The 17,154-nt window shown below is 42.9% G+C and overlaps 1 protein-coding gene across 4 annotated transcripts in view; it reads right to left on the reverse strand.

Moving 5' to 3' along the window:
• The window catches only part of SDC2 (syndecan 2), a 122,666-nt gene that overhangs the window by 38,258 nt on the left and 67,254 nt on the right, over positions 1 to 17,154 (reverse strand). The window contains exon 2 of one of the 4 annotated variants that reach the window (XM_055546609.1): positions 16,744 to 16,852. The exons of the other annotated variants lie outside the window; for them this stretch is intronic. The gene's annotated coding sequence lies outside the window, so the exon portion shown is untranslated. The remainder of the gene's footprint in view (positions 1 to 16,743; positions 16,853 to 17,154) is intronic. 4 annotated transcript variants of the gene reach the window in all.

The following is a 17,154-nucleotide window of genomic DNA, read 5'->3' on the forward strand; positions in this document are numbered from 1 at the left end:
CCTTCTCCAGGGGATCTTCCCGACCCAGGAATTGAACCAGGGTCTCCTGAATTGCAGGTGGATTCTTTACCAGCTGAGCTACCAGGGCAGTCCACTGCTATATATATGTGAATCATACACAGGCTTTCGTACAGTGATAAAGTGGATGAACTGTGGTAACAGTGACCTCATTTCTCTTCACCCCAAGTTCCCAAGGGCAGACTCCAGGTCTCCCCGTGGCTCAGCTACCCATCCAGGGTCTTTCCTAAAGATCCAGTCTGTGGTCCAGCCTTGCCAACTCCTCAGAGATGCCGGAAAGTTGAGAAGACCCAGGGCTAAAGGTGCCTGGCCACCCTGTACCCACTGAAACCAAGAGTTAATTTGTTCACTTCTTGAGCACCTACTGTATGCAGGATGCCATAGGAAGTACCGAGACCATGAAGCTGAAGGTGAGATGATACCAGCTAGGCATGGGGAGGGGGTGGGCGGAGGTTTGAGGGGCGGGAGGGAAGAAGGGAACCTGGAGGCAGAGAATGCCAGCTTTTAGGGGACCAAGATTGGATGGGAGGTTATTCAGAGGAGCCTCAGTTCTACATTGTGGAGGGCAGTGTGTGCGTCCAGGAACAGGAATGATAGTGAGAAGAGGCTGTGTAAAGGGGCAGGTCATGAAGGGCCTATGGGGAGAAACTAAAGAATTTTTATTCAGTGAGTAAATGAGGGGCTTAAAGGAGAAGTTCAAATTTGTGCTTTGGGAAATATCAGGTTGGATATAGTGCAGATGATGGATTAGAGAGGCTGGACTGGAGCCACGGTTGATGAGTCAAATTATGGCAGCAATTATGTAAGAAGTCTCAGGCAGACAGACTGGATGGCATTAATGTGGGTAGAATCTATAGGACCTGACAACTGATCACGTGAGGGGTAAGAGGATATAATGACTTTTTAAAATGACAAGAGTGGTTGCTATCCTTACAGTGTATTTGGGTACCAAATTTAAATGGATGAGACCTCAAAATATTCACAACACAGGGCAGGTATTAATTAGCCCCATTTTATAGCTGGAGAATCCTGAGCTTTAGTGATCACATGGTGAGTCCACCATCACTCACATACAACCCTAACACCCAGGATTGGAATGAGGGGTAGAGTCCTTCACGGACTCAGAAATACACGCAGAAGCAGGCATGGGGTTCCCACAGCAGTGGTTTGAGATTTGATGAGCTTGGAGACCGAGCGAGCAGGACGTGCCAGTGACACTTACTAGGGAGAGAATCAGAAATGAAACTTGATGGGTGACAGATTCCTCCCCTTATATTGAATGAATGGATTTTTAGAGTCCATTGGGCCACACTCCAGACAATTAGGCAACACGGGAGTTAGAAAGGGCTTAAGAGACTCCAACCTGAAATCAGTGCACCCAGACAGAAACTCAGAGGCTTAGTCCATCTCCTTTTGGGTAAGATGAGAAAATAACAATGCCTGTCTCCCGGATTTCATGGGAAAATTAAAGACAGACAACCTGTGAACCAGCCCCGTAAACTGGAAAATAAAAACCCAATGGATGATTATTTACTTTAGGCAGATCAGCCACCATTTTATTGATTAAAAAAAAAAAAAAAATGACTGTTACTCAAACTCGGGCCACTCTGGGGAATCACGCAACTTTCTTAGTCTGTGTCATAATGATGCCAGGGGCTCACAATGATCTGGCTAACCTTTATATAAAACAAACCAAACAAGCTTATCAGGACTGAAAAACACAGGAAAGGAAGGCTCTGTAACTACCCTAAACCCAACTCCACCTTCACATGAGCTACCTGAATATGGAGTTCCTCGTGTGGTTAGAAAGTGGGGAATGAATGCAGCTCATGACTTCTATTAATTGACCATTTGACAGTAAACGAAGACGACACAACAGTGACCCACAGAAACAGATCACAATATGCAGAGCTGAGAGATCTTCTGGAAATTACGGGACAGATTCCTGCTTTGTGGCTCAGACATCAAAAATTACATCACACGCCTCTACTGTGTTTAGAAAATTAGCTTCCACAGCACCTAGTCTACCAGGAAAAGATGTCCAGTCATCGTAGGAGAGCACAACGCATCCAGCCAACTTTAAAAAAAATGATATTTATTTATTTTTAATTGATTGGGGATTGCTTTACAACATTGGTTGATTTCTGCCATACATCAACACAAATCAGAAGGGTCCACATAAGGGTACAAATGTCTCCTCCCTCTTGAACCTCTCTCCCACCCCTCTAGGTTGTTACAGAGCCCCAGGTTGAGTTCCCTGAGTCACGCAGCCAATTTCTGATGGCTGTCTATTTAACACGTGTTAGTGTATATGCTTCCATGCTATTCTCTCCATTCATCTAACCCCCTCCTTCCGCTCCCTGGGCCTTGAGCTTCTGCCCCAAGGGAGGGAGGGAGTCCTGAAGGAGGAAAAGTTTTCACACAAGAGGAAATCCCCCTCACGGCAGGAACAAGGGGGAGCTGTGGAACCTCAAAGAGCTGTGCAAAAGCGGGGGCTCAGAAGGCAAAGCACAGACAACTTTTAACGCCCCACACAGCCCGAGGAATCTGCACTCACCTCTTCCCTCTCCACCACCTGAGATGCCCCAAGGCCCAAGGCAGTAATCTTTATCCCTGGCTGGACTCAGTGGTCCCCAGCAGGTAGCCAGAGAGGTTTCCAAGGCCAGAGACTGTTTTCACAAAATGAAAGATTTGGGGTATTAACCACCTTCCTCTCTAAGATGAACAAACATTTTCCACCAGGGTCTCTGGAACCACAGACGATTAAAAAAAAGATTTGGCCTGCAGCACCTCCGGTGGGCTCACCTCTTCTTGTCCCCGGGTCTCTGCTCCAGGAGAGGTGGTAATAACACATCTCAATACCACCTTGGTGGCCTCGGGAAGCAGAGCACAGCTGAGATACGACCTGGGCTGGCGCTGATGGCCTTTAATACAAGGTTAAAGCACCCCAGCTTGCCTTTCCAATAACCCTCCCCAACTACAGGGAAGGCCAACCCTTCAATTTACCTGTCCTGAGCCAAGGCCTTTCCAGAAGGAAAAGTCCCCCTGTGCAATAATAATAAATGCCCCCGGTGACTTGATAGAGACAAGAGAGTCAAAGGTACTAATGACACTATTATCTTTTCTTCCAGGTTCCAAAAATCACCAAGCTGACCAAGAGAAAGGTTTATAAAATAGGAAACATTTAACATGTTCTTAACATGGGGAGAAACTCATGAAAAAAGCAGGATCTAAGTCTATATAGACAGTAGGATCCAAATTTTGAAATGGGTGATGGGAGTTACAGGATTTTAAAATTTCTTATTTGTATTCATCTACGTTTCCCAAATTTCTTTGTATAAACCATGAATTACTTTATAAAATGCATAAAATAAAAACTAAATATTTTTGCAATAATTTCCACTGAGTGAAAAAAATAAATAAATAAAATAGGAAACATTCCAGAGACTGCCTTCAGGATTTTTTTTTTCATTCCTTGTGACAGGGTCAGCTTGTGATCATCTAGGTTTTCTTCTGTTTCCACACAGAGTTGTCAGGCACTGTGCTCTGCAAGCCAACGGGACGGGGCGCTGTCCTTCGAGGGAGCCACCAAAGAATGAGTAATTAGAAACAATCAAAATGCATTCTTTGCTTGCAGAAAGGGCACATCACGGGTGAAACAAATCCCACTATGAGGTCTGATCAGAGGAAATTACTGTTTTGTAGGTCAGAAACATCAGCAACTTTGTATGGTTTCATCTATACAGAATGTGCATTTTTTAATTGCTTTGTTTCTGTTCTCAAGTTGAGCAGAAGTAGTATCTGGACTCTTCACCATGGCCTGTAGGACTGCAGGATCTGCTTCCATCCTCATCTCACTCGCCGCACCACGCCCCGCCCCGACAATAAGCATTCCCACTTGTTTCCACCACAGGACCTTTGCACTAGTTCTTTGTCTGCCCGAAACTCTCCCTCAGGCTTCTGTGTGGTCAATTCCTTCTCATTTCAGAGGACTCACCTTTCTTTTAGAAAATCTTTTCAAAAAGGCTTTTCATGACCCTCTTACCCACCACTCTCTATCCCAACACACTCCGAAAAGACTATAATGCAAACCACATGTGTAATTTTAAATTTTTAGCAGTGAAATTTCTCCAATTAAATTCATCTGTTTGGCTTTTTAAAAACTGTGGTTAAAACGGACATAAATTTCACCATTCTAACCACGTGGGGAGTGTATAGTTCAGTGGCATTAAGTACATTCACACTGTCAAGTAACTATGACTACCGTCCATCTCCAGACCCTTTTCATCATCCCAAACTGAAATTCTGTAGCCCTCAAACAATAATTCCCCATTTCCTGCCCCTCCAGCCCCTGGTAACACCACTCTACTTTCTGTCTTTGGAATCTGATTATTCCTCATATAATACATGGGATATACAATATTTGTCCTTTGGTGTCTAGCATATTTCACCTGTCATTTATTTATTATGTTTTATTTACCCCAGTACATAAACAATTGGCTTCCCTGGCAGCTCAGTGGTAAAGAATCTGCTTGCAATTCAGGAGACACAGGTTCAATCCCCGGGTCGGGAAGATCCCCTGGAGAAGGAAATGGCAACCCACTCCAGTATTCTTGCCTGGAGAAGCCCACGGATAGAGGCGCCTGGCAGGCTACAGTCCATGGGGTCACAGAAGAGTTGGACACGACTTAGCAACTAAAAACATAAACTATTTTAAGATGTAATCAATGTAAAAAATGGGATACTGATAATTTTCTTTTCATCCCAAGTCTCTAAACTGCAGTGTGCATCTTACATTTACAGCTCTTCAGTGGGGAGTGGCCATGAGTCACTTACTCCACGTTATCCTGGCACGTAGCCGCCACAGTGGATAGCATAGGTCTACCACATCACCTTTTTAACTTTTGTCACTTACTTTTCTCTAGCCGAAATTATTTTAACTTTTATGTCTATGCTCAGCAGAATATAAGCTCCTCAAGGTAGGGCCTGTGTCTTCTGTTTTTTGTTTGTTTTGTTTTCTGCTCTAAGCCAAGCATATATTAAGTAGAACAGAGTCATTTAAATATTTCTAGATAGATGTCTTCGGAGCAGATGATTTTACAAATGGAAAACTCCATCTCCAAGATATCACTGAGATCCTCTATTATCTAGAATGGCAACATCCCTGGAGACCACCAGTAATCAGATGTTCCCTTTCACAAAAGGCTCAGGGCAGCATGGGACGCTGGTTAAGAGCCTGGACTCAGCCTTGCCTGGCACATAATGAGCATTCAATAAATATCTATTGCTATTACAGGGCCCTCCCCAACTATATTCCAACATTTATAGCTTCCTTTAGCAAATACTTAAGAACCTACTGAAGGGCACTGTGTCTACATGGCCATTTCTATCACAGGAGCTTAAAGTCAGGTAAGAGTAAGCTATCATCCAGGGGGCAGATGTGGGTTAGGGGTGGTATACTGAACTTTAGGTCCCCACAACAAGGAAATCCAACCCAGTCTTGGGATAGGGGGTCAGGAAAGACCTCCATGGAGGAAAGGATCTCTAGGCTTAGTTAATAAGAAGGAAGAAGAGAGAGTAGATATGAAAGAGCATTCCACCTAAGCAACAGCCACGCGTAACTCCTTGCCCTTCCCTGATCACATAATGACTTTGCATTACTCCTCGTGACTCTCGTTTGTATTATTCTCTGACTTATGTCTTCCTATCCCCACAGACGAAGACTTTCCCTCATCACCTGCTTCCCTGCTAAGCACAGAAAACATTCAGGACATGTTTATTGAATGAATTAACTTTCCTCCTTATTTTTCCCACTTTTCCAAACTGGCCACCTAAGCCATGGTTCTCCACCCGGGCTACACCAACCAGCTCCTGGCTCCAACAGACTCGTGCTCAATTTACAGTACCAAACCAGTTCACATTCTTCAAACCTGCAGATACAAGAAAAGATGCCTCTGACTCCATCTCCGTGGTGTTTATTTCCCACCTACGAATCAAGAACACCAAGTGAGAGCTCCACCTCCAGGTCTTCCCTCAGGCAAGTCACTGAGCCTGTCTGACCCACATACATCACCTCTCCAGCCACCTTGCCTGTCTAGCTAATACAGACAGAGCTTCAGGGCTTTATCACCAAGTCCTCATCCAACCATTTTAGCACCTGGATGATTGTTTAGTATCTTCAACAAAATCTGATTATGTTTTAAAGGTACACGATGAAAAGCAAAGTCTTTTGAGCTGCTTCCTCCCCACTTTTGTTTAAACCAACTTGTGACTGGCCAACAATTTTATTCATTATAGTTACCATTTCATTTTCCACCCCCACAAGATGTATTCTTTCGCTAAAGGATGTGCCAAGAGTAATTAAGTACTTCTGAGTAAGAGATGAAAAACCCACAGGGTTTGCTGCAGATCGGGTTTGCCTAGCCCCTACCTCATATAACTTTTAAGACAAAGCAAAGCAAACTGAGAAAACTCAGAAGAAACCCACTTTTCCAGAATGGCAGCCTGAGCTACGGTCAGAAAACTCCTTCAAGGAAAAGTTGACAAAGAAAACTCCTTCAAGTTTAGAATCACCTTTACTAGAGTATTAGATAAAGAGCGGGCAATAGCGGCGCAGTGGTAAAGAATCTGCCTGCCAATGCAGGAAACGCAAGAGACATAGGTCGGATCCCTGAGTCAGGAAGATCCCCTGGAGTAGGAAATAGCAACCCACTCCATTAACCTTGCCAGGAAAATTCCATGGACAGAGGAACCTGGCAGCCTTTGCAGTCCATGGGGTGGCGAAAAGTTGGACACGACTGAGCAACTGAGCGTGCACAAAAGGAAGCAGTGGGAAAAATACAGGCGTGCAGACCTAGGTTTGAAGCAGAGCGAGAGTTCACAGGAGTTTCCCCTCCTAAAAAGTGAAGAGTATACCTCTGCAATGGTACAACCTGCAATAACAGTGCCTGGAACACAGTCAGTACTCAAGAGATGTTACTCTCGCTCCGCTTCTCAGAATATAGTTGGGTAATGAGGCTTTTATGGAAAAAATAAGTTTAGGAAAAAAATATCTATGACTACTAAATTACCCTTGTGAACACTTGACCAAAAAATAAAGCTGGCAGAACATGCCAAAACTTAAGACTTTCGTAAGAAGTCATTATGAAACCATTTTCTCTTCAAACTGCAACTGAGAATTCTCTGTATTTTTTGCTCCCAGAATTCCTGAAGTCAGACTTTGATGACATTTGATAGAAACTGTTATAGCCATGATAGCTTACTATAAAATTTTCACTATGTAGACAGAAATAAAGATATACTTGAGCATACATACACAAACACGTACACACACTCCTCCTTAAATATAAATGCTTACCATGGAATTAACGTATGAAAATAATGCCCAAGCTTCTCAAACTGCAAGGTCAGAATGACTTAAAACAAAAGACAACTAACATCTTAGGGAAACTAAGATCAGCAAAAATACTTTCTGTTATGTTACATATGCTTATCAGCTGTCTTTCACATGAACCAAATAACTACAATGGTTATTATAAAAGCTTCTTTAGACATGCAAAACATGCCCAAATAAAATCTGTAATGGTTCATACTTCATTATTTTCCCAGAAATAGTGTGAGTAGAATAACTCAAAACCCTTTCACAATATTTCTTATCATTCTAAGGAATTAGCTGCAGCCTTTGCTTCCAAAGCCATAACACTATTAACGGTTTTATAACACCATAGCATTAGGACAAATTAAATGCTCTTAAACAATCAAGAAATAATTAAAGGCTGGGAGAGAGTTTAAGTGTTTAAGTTCATGAATTTACCAAAGTCAACTCTAATGCTTGTACGTGAACTGTGCTTTCAAATTAAAATTCCCGATTTCTTTAAGAGAAGGCATCTAAGAAACCCACAATAAAGTCAACCAATATAATAAACACTATAACCAGGATGACTATCATGGTAAAACACTAGACATTCCATTTCCCTGCTTTATGCCACACGTCCACATCATCCGATGATGGCTTCCCACAGCCAGGTGAGGCAGCTAACGCTCCTGGCACCCAGAGGAGGGAGACCAGGCAGTGGGCACCATCAACAGCAAAAGGGGTGCTCTCTCTTTTTCTCCGTCATGAGATGCTCTCACTTCTCTCTGTTCTCACCAAGTCTTCTCACAAGACTTTCAGGATCAAGCGATTCATGCCCAAGAAACAAAAGCAGACCTGTCCCAACGCCCCAACGGATTGGATGAAAACATGTAATAAAATCAGGTACAACTCCAAGAGGAGACACTGGAGAAGAACCGAGCTGGGTCTGTAAGGTGCCGCACACCTGAGCTGGCACACATATAGATGCTGTATCAAGGTCACCCGCATCTTACTATATCGCTGTGAAAACATCACTACTGTCTGGACAGCCAAATGTGCGTTACTGGGAAAATGATTCGTCTCTTTGTTTCAGTGTTTCTGTATTAGTGAGCTGGCTTGGTGATAAATACATAAGATCTTTTGTTTGAAAAAAAAGAAAAGTGACTCTACAGGGAACTCAAACCCGGGGTCTGTAACAACCTCAAGGGGTGGGATGGGGAGGGAGGTTCAAGCGGGAGGGGACATACATATACCTATGGCTGATTGATGTTGATGTTTGGCAGAAACCAACACAACACTGTAAAGCAATTATCTTTCAATTAAAATTACATAAATTTAAAAAATTTAAAAAAAGAGGTGCAATATCCTACTATATAGCACAGGGAACTCTGCTCAATTTTATGTAACAATCTAAATGGGAAAAGAATTTGAAAAAGAACAGATGCATGTGTATATACAACTGAACCACTTTGCTGTCCACCTAAAACTATCACAATATTGTTAATCAACTATAATATAAAACATAAATGTCTTTAAAAAGTATATAAAAAAATGTGAGTCTAGAATCCTACTCAAGATCACACAGCTAATAAGTGATGTAAGGGGCAGAAGAGAAGGCAGACTCAAGCCCAGATCTGCAGAGCATCATGCATATGGCATTCTTTACTCACAGTACGAGTCGTCCAGGGAGTGACAACTCAGGTATTTCAACTGGCTGCAGAACTTCAACTCCACAACACTCTGGGTCATTGATCCCCCAGTCTTCCACCCCTGGGGCCCTTCCCTTCCCACCCCCAAGGGAAACACCATTTCATTCCAAATGTCTTCAGTTTCTTCATGACCATTATCTATGAGGCCTTTCTGACCAGACACACCTCGGGCAGGGCTGGTGGAAGGAAAGGTAGCTTTTCCCAATCTATGTGGGATGTGTGATGGGGGTACAGTGGGACTCAGGGAAGACTGAGACACAGCCACAAGGCGACCCTCTCAACACGGCAGTTACAGGAGTCTGCTGGTGCTGGCCTCACAGACCACTGCCTACCCTGCCCCTCCCGCAACAAGCGAGACCACGCAAGAACAGTGCTAGGGTTCCTGTGTGCTATGCTCTGTTTATCCAAAACGCTATTAAACCAAGACTCAACCTAAATTTATTTCTTCCACACAGAGAAACACAGAAGATTCTTTTCAGTATGACAACCCCACAGGACCCTGAGATATCATCTGAATAAAAGATAAAAGTCGGACTCAGGGTGGTTTCAGAAATCAGTGTGCTTTATCAGGGCCTCACTACGTGTGTGTATGTGCGTGCTAAGTCGTGTCCATCTCTTTGCAACCCCATGGACTTCAGCTGGCCATGCTTCCCTGTCCATGGGATTCTCCAGGCAAGAATACTAGAGTGGGTTGCCAAGCCCTCCTCCAGGGGACCTTCCCAACCCAGGGATCGAACCCACATCTCCTGCATCGTAGGCAAGATTCTTTACTGCCAAGCCATTGGGGAAGCCCAAAGAGATTCAGTTTGTTATCTAACAAGAAACAAAGGACCTCACTGCACTTACCTATAAAATAAGAGATTGGGCATCTCTAATAAAACTTTCACCTCTAGAAAAAAAAATTCTGAGAATTTTTTAAAAATTGAACTTATAGACAGCAAATGTGTACACTTAACCACACTATTATTAAACAGTAATCTTATTTCTAAAAACAAACTTCAGAAATAAGACCTCAATGTATTAATGTACACTATTCATTCATACAATAATTCAGTCATACAATATTCATTTTTAAAAAACTGTAATTAAAATACTTGATATGCTTTATGCCTTTATTGTACATGTTTAACACATTACAATTTTCCTAAAAACTACTTTCCTTTCCTCAACATACAATTTTAAAAAATAAATAAATATACCTGGGCAGAAAAAGATACCTACCCCATTGCTTGCTAATTTGTCAAAGTTTGTGAAGTAAAGAATGGACACAGAATGACTAAAATGGAACAGAAGGCATGAAGTCAGTTTTCTAAAGGATCACAAAGTTCAACTCCCAAAGCAATGGGCAAGGAACTTTGCAAAGCACCAGCAAGGTCAACCTCATCACTTAACTCACAGAAATGAGAAAATTTCTAAGACAAACCACAGGAAAAGATATCTAGAATCAGAAGACATTTCCTCAGAATGTTTTGTTTGGGGTTAGATATTAAAAGTCCAGAGGTAAGTACATCTTAGGCACATTCACTCAGCAGCAAGCACTCTTCAGACTTTCCCTTCAGAATACTTTACAAAAGAAGCCCCATGAAATGAGAGGTCCTTTACCTCCCTGCGTGAGGCCAGGCCACAGGCTGGAAGTTTAAAGGACTGCAGGCTAGACCCAGAGAACATCACTGTAATGAGAAGACAAGTGAAAAGTCTTCTTTTGGGTTCTGGTTATCTTCCAGACACCCTCCTCACACTCACGCACCCTTGGACTTGCCCTTGCAAAGAGAAAAGCACAGAAGTGGCTCTAACAAGCTGGAGGCCACACCGCCTTCCTACCTGCTCTTTCCTACCCCCTGCTGATGGTATAGGCAGCCTACACATCCATTTTTCAATGGGACAAGGATAGATCCCTACATTTAAAAATAAGACTAAAACGTAAAGCCTTCTCATCAGGACACATGGGGACACCTGAGTCTTTAAAAGGGTGTAATTACCAAGCCACCAAGCTACAAGGCTGTATCTAGGCCTGGGAACAGAAAACAACTGAGATGCTGGCATTACTTTCAGTGTACAGCCCTGTAGTTTGGTAATTGGCAGTTGACTGGCTGTACAGCCTGCTGGTCTGTAATGACAGAGCAAGACCATCTGTGGCCCACGAGTCAAGATGACAAGTATCCTCATGTAGCAAGTAGAGAGGAAACAGAAGTATAACCCTTAATTCAACAGTGCTTTTACAGGCAAAGGGCCTGTCAGCTGGCACAGAGTATGAGCTTAAATTATACACATTTTTAAGTTCAAAACTCCATTTTAGCACTGCTGTACACGAACTCCAGTGCATAGATGTGGATAACGGACAACCTTCTTATGAGCTAAATTTAACCCAAATGTATTAAATATGGACTGCAATACTTCCGTGTCAGCTTTGAAAATTGCTTTGAAGAGCAGTACTCAAGGTACAAGGTGGAGTTCTGTACCATCAACATCACCCAGTTATTTGTTCAGTTCATCAGTTTAGTCGCTCAGTCATGTCCAACTCTTTGTGACCCCATTGACTGCAGCATGCCAGGCCTCCCTGTCCAACACCAACTCCTGGAGCTTACTCAAACTTAGGTCCATCGAGTCGGTGATGCCATCCAGCCACCTCATCCTCTGTCATCCCCTTCTCCTCCCGCCTTCAAACTTTCCCAGCATGAGGGTCTTTTCAAATGAGTCAGTTCTTCGCATCAGGTGGCCAAAGTATTGGAGTTTCAGCTTCAGCATCAGTCCTGCCAATGAATATTCAGGACTGATTTCCTTTAGGATTGGCTGGTTTGATCTCCTTGCAGTCCAAAGGACTCTCAAGAGTCTTCTCCAACCACAGTTCAAAAGCATCAACTCTTTTGGCACTCAACCTTCTTTACAGTCCAACTCTCATATCCATACATGACTTCTGGAAAAACCATAGCTTTGACTAGACAGACCTTTGTTGGCAATGTCTCTGTTTTTTAATATGCTGTCTAAGTTTGTCATAGCTTTTCTTCCAAGGAGCAAGCATCTTTTAATTTCATGGCTGCAATCACCATCTGCTGTGATTTTGGAGCCCAAAAAGATAAAGTCTGACACTGTTTCCATTATTTCCCCTTCTATTTGCCCTGAAGTGATGGGACCAGATGCCATGATCTTCGTTTTCTGAATGTTGAGCTTTAAGCCAACTTTTTCACTCTCCACTTTCACTTTCATCAAGAGGCTTATTAGTTCCTCTTCACTTTCTGCCATAAGGATGGTGTCATCTGCATATCTGAGGTTGTTGATATTTCTCCCGGCAATCTTGATTCCAGCTTGTGCTTCATCCAGCCCAGCATTTAGCATGATGTTATTTGTTAAAACCATAAATTCTTAGACTGCACCCCAGACCTATGGAAACAGAAACTCCAGGGGTGGGACTCGATGATTTGTGCTGCAACCAGACTACCAGGTGGCTCTAATGCCCACTGAAGTCTGAGGCCCACTAGCTTAGAAGAGAATGAAGACACAAAAGGAAAAAAGTACAAGACATTTATATGAAATGGGGTGGGACACAGAAAGAACACTCAGGTAGGAAAGAGCATGAGGAAATGTAGTAGAAATAAGAGGAAAGCTAGGTTTAAAAACCAGGAAACTGAAGATATTGAGTGCCAGCCCAGGATGCCCAAACTCTGAAATGGGAATTGTAAAAGAACAACCAAAATGCTGGCATACTTGAAAGTTTGGGAGCAGGAAGTGAGATCCTTAGAAGGGTGGATTAGGAAGAGCTGGGAAGCCTTGACGGAAAGCTGTCAGGAAGGCTACCCTAGAGCAAGATAATGAAATAGGGACAAAGGAGGGGTTTATAAGGTCTCAAGATTGGAAATTTCAGTAAGGCTTGGCAGCAGAGACATCCTGCTGACACCATTTATAGAAAAAGCAATGAAAAAGGTACATGTGGGAGAAGACCAGTCATTGTTGTTTTTGGTGTTTGGGATACCAACAGAGCATCCAAGGAAAACGTCTACCAGGTGATCAGAACAGTGAAAAAGAAAAGAGCACAGAGCCAGAAAAAGAGATTAGAAATGATGCGGGCATGTGAAAATGATGGTCTGAAGCCACCGAGTTAACTGATATTGGCGGGGCAAATAAAAAGAAAAAAAAAGAATGGAATTCCATAGTGAATTTCTTTCTTTCATTTACTAACCTATCACCAAATAGCAGAACCATCCAAGTCCCCAAGTGGGAAATCTGGAATTGAGATCAGCCTGTAGATACACAGAGTGAGAGAAGTGGGGTAATTTAAACACAAACGCTCTGCTTGAAAACAGCCCTAATTGTATTTTAGGTTGGCCTAGAATGAAGAATTGAAGGTGAGGATTACCAATTATATTTGTTTCAAAAGAATCCCTGGTTCTAGTAGTTACACAGAATTTTGCTCTAATTATCTTATCAGTAAGAATGAGAGTGTTATGAATGGGCAACCTGACGAACAGCAGGAAACAAGCGTTAGACTCATTGTTATTCTATTACAGAACCTTTCCCTTTTACCCCGGCAACAATGAGTTTTTTCTCAGAAACTCCCAGAGCTCCTAAGATCACGAGGGTCGGGGGGAGGGGCGCCATGTCAGCCCCCTACCCTCTGGCTCCCCTGGCTGACCATCGCCTGCGGAAGTCCTGCCAAGAGCAAGCAAGGGAGGCAGGGCAGTTCAGTAACCGTACCACCTCTGTCACTTTAAGTCACTAGCAGGTTGTGGCCCAGAAACAGACGCAGAAGTACAGCTGACCCTTGAACAGCGCAGGGGTTTAGGGGTGACAACCTTCCTTGCAGTTGAAAATCCACACAAAACTTATAGTTTGTTCTCTGTGTCCACTGTTGCCTGTATCCTCCCCATCTGTCTATCATGCCAGCCATTCAACCTACCACGGATCGTGTAGGACTGTAATGCTGCTGCTGCTGCTAAGTCGCGTCAGTCGTGTCCGACTCTGTGCGACCCCATAGACGGCAGCCCACCAGGCTCCCCCGTCCCTGGGACTCTCCAGGCAAGAACACTGGAGTGGGTTGCCATTTCCTTCTCCAATGAAAGTGAAAAGTGAAAGTGACATCGCTCAGTCGTGTCCGACTCTTTGCGACCCCACGGACTGCAGCCTACCAGGCTCCTCCATCCATGGGATTTTCCAGGCAAGAGTATTGGAGTAGGGTGCCATTATACTTACTATTGAAAAAAAAAAAACAACAACGAACCCACATATAGGTGAACCGGCATAATTCAAGGGTCAACTGTGTAGTCAACTGATTTTTAACAAAGAGCAAAGGCAGTACAATGGAGAAAAAGCAGCCTTTTTGACAAATGGTGCTGGATGCATGCTAAGTCACTTCACTTGTATCCAACTCTTTACGACCCTATGGGCTGTAGCCCACCAGGCTCCTCTGTCCATGGAATTCTCCAGGCAAGAAAACTGGAGTGGGCTGCCATAACCTCCTCCAAGGGATCTTCCTGACCCAGGGATCAAACCCGCGTCTCTTAGGTCTCCTGCACTGTCAGGTGGGTTCTTTACCACTAGCGCCACCTGGGAAGATCCACATGCCAAAAAAAAAAGCCTAGACACAGACCTTATATCCTTCAGAGAAAGTAACCCAGAATGGATTATAGACCTAAATGTCAAACACAAAACTCCTGGACGATAACATAGGAGAAAAGCTAAATGACTTTGGGTATGAGAACGACTATTTAGAGACACTACCAAAAGCATTATCCATGGAAGACATAATTGATAATAATTCATTAAAATTGAAAACTTCTACCCTGCAAACTACACAGTCAAGAAAATGAGAAGAGAAGCCACAGACTGGAGAAAAGATTTATGGAAAACATATCTGATAAAGGACTATGATCCAAAGGTTGGACAGCAAGTGGTCTTCCTATTTGTCAGGGCCACCTGGCCATTCTGTGCTCACCAGTATTCATTTCGCTTTCAGCTCATCTTTTCTCCCCATCACAACCTTCTGCACTTTGTTCTTCATCAGATCCTTTCACTGCTGGCACCCACATATTTTCCCACAATAATAAACATTTCCAGCTAAGGGAAGGAACTGGGAAAATATATATGATAAGGAAGAAATCTGCTGTTTTGATATGATAAGAACTTTGTTAAATCTACTGAGGGATGCCACACCATGGGGCCACAGAACCGCGATGAAATAAACAAGAGTGGAGCAGTATCAAGCAGCAGCTATCTGGAGTATAAACTCAATCAAGGCCATCCCGCTCACATACAGTAAGGCTGTTGTGAATTCCCGCTTCCCCGCGGACCAGTGGGAATCCAGTGCTTGTTTATCCAAGGGTTCTAAAACGGGCAGGCCCAGGGGGTGGGTGAGCGGGCACTGCTTACAATATGACAGATGCTCTCGTTGTTTTTTCTTCCTCTCCCCAGCAATGACTTTCAGGGACACTACCCTCCATTTATTCTCTACGTGAGATGTGTGTACATTTCTGTGCCTAGAAGAAAGTCCCCTTTGCTGGGCCAAACATGTACTGGGCACACTTTGACCTGGACATTAAAAACTAGAAGATCAACAAATACCCTTCAAGTTAAGGGTTGTATTTTCCTGCCAGTGTGTGGGACTGTTCACTCTAGCTTTGAAGAGCTATTTTCTCTCTCTTTTAAAAGACTAAGGTCTCTTAATATACTATGTAGGGAGTACATGGATAGTTTTAAAGGATCCATCAGCCTCCTGATTTTTAAAAGAAATGAAACCAAGTGTATGTGTACAGCCTTCATCAAAGTCTCCAAGGAGTCTGTGATCCAAAAATAGCTTTAAGTAGCACTATACTTGTTTCTACAGGGAAATCCAGAAGCACTCTTCCATCTTAAAAGTCAAACCCTAAAGTCACACCAACAATAAAACTATAGCCTTAAAAACATAAATTCTGTCCTTTTGTATCCAGACAATTTTACACATTGTATTATGCTTCACCAACTACTTTAAAGGATCACTATTTGAAACCCTTTAATAATTCAGTTACATACCTCCTGTGGAAGGCATACCTCACTTAATACTTTTATATAAACGTCCTTTAATCTTCACAAAAAGCTGTGAAGTAGCTTTCATGTTTTAAAAGTATGAAAACAGACTTACAAAGCTAATTTTTTTGTGAAGGTCACTGTACTAGGAAGCTGGGATTTGAACCCAGGTCTTCTGATGCCAAAATCTGTGGTAACATTCTGTAAACTACTAATTTAAATAAATATTAACTGGACTATAGAGACAGAAGGTTGGTTAGTGGTTGCCTAGAGCTGGGAGGCATGAGAGATGAGCTGAGAACGGTGTGGGGCCGAGGAGCAGCGAGGAAGTGACTTCTAATGGATACTGAGGTCTTCATTCAGGGGCTTGATGAAAAAGTTCTAACACTAGAGTGTGGTGACGGCTGCACAAGTCTGCACACACTAAAAACCCCTGAGGTGTGTACTTTTTAGATGGATGAACTGTACAGCATGTGCATTATATCTCAATAAAGCTGTTACAACATCAAATGAACACTAAAGGAGAGTACCATTTTCAATATTTTGTCATCTTTAAGATCAAGATGAATACAATTCAAAAACTCATGACTTAGGTGCTTTTGTTTCCCCAAGTATTTACAATTCATTTCACATTAGGACGGTCAGTAGTAGCTAGAAAAGTTGACTTACTATTCCTGGATTAATTCCCGCTTGGCTAGAATCTGGCTGAAGACCTCTTGAGTTTCCTCTGCCTCTCCTCCTGCAGGGTCGGGACTGAACTTACTTATCTATATTCTGACTTAAAGAGACATAAAAATGGAGACAAAAACCTAATACTCAGAAAGGTTTAATCAATAAATTATTACTGGTCATTAGGGCTATGGAAATAGCAAGTTATACTAATGTCATGAGAAGTACTCATACACATAGCAAGCCAAGCTTATCTTTAAAACCACAGTTTCATTCCTCCACTTCCCTTATCAGAAATGTTCAATGGTCCCTTATTATTTATCTTATAAAATTCCAAATTCTCTGCCTGGCACCACACCCAGCACCCCCCCCCCATCTCACATCTGTTATAAAACCCTCAAGTTGGTCGCC

The sequence above is a fragment of the Bubalus kerabau genome, chromosome 14, assembly GCF_029407905.1.
Source record: "Bubalus kerabau isolate K-KA32 ecotype Philippines breed swamp buffalo chromosome 14, PCC_UOA_SB_1v2, whole genome shotgun sequence".
Lineage (NCBI taxonomy): Eukaryota > Metazoa > Chordata > Mammalia > Artiodactyla > Bovidae > Bubalus > Bubalus kerabau.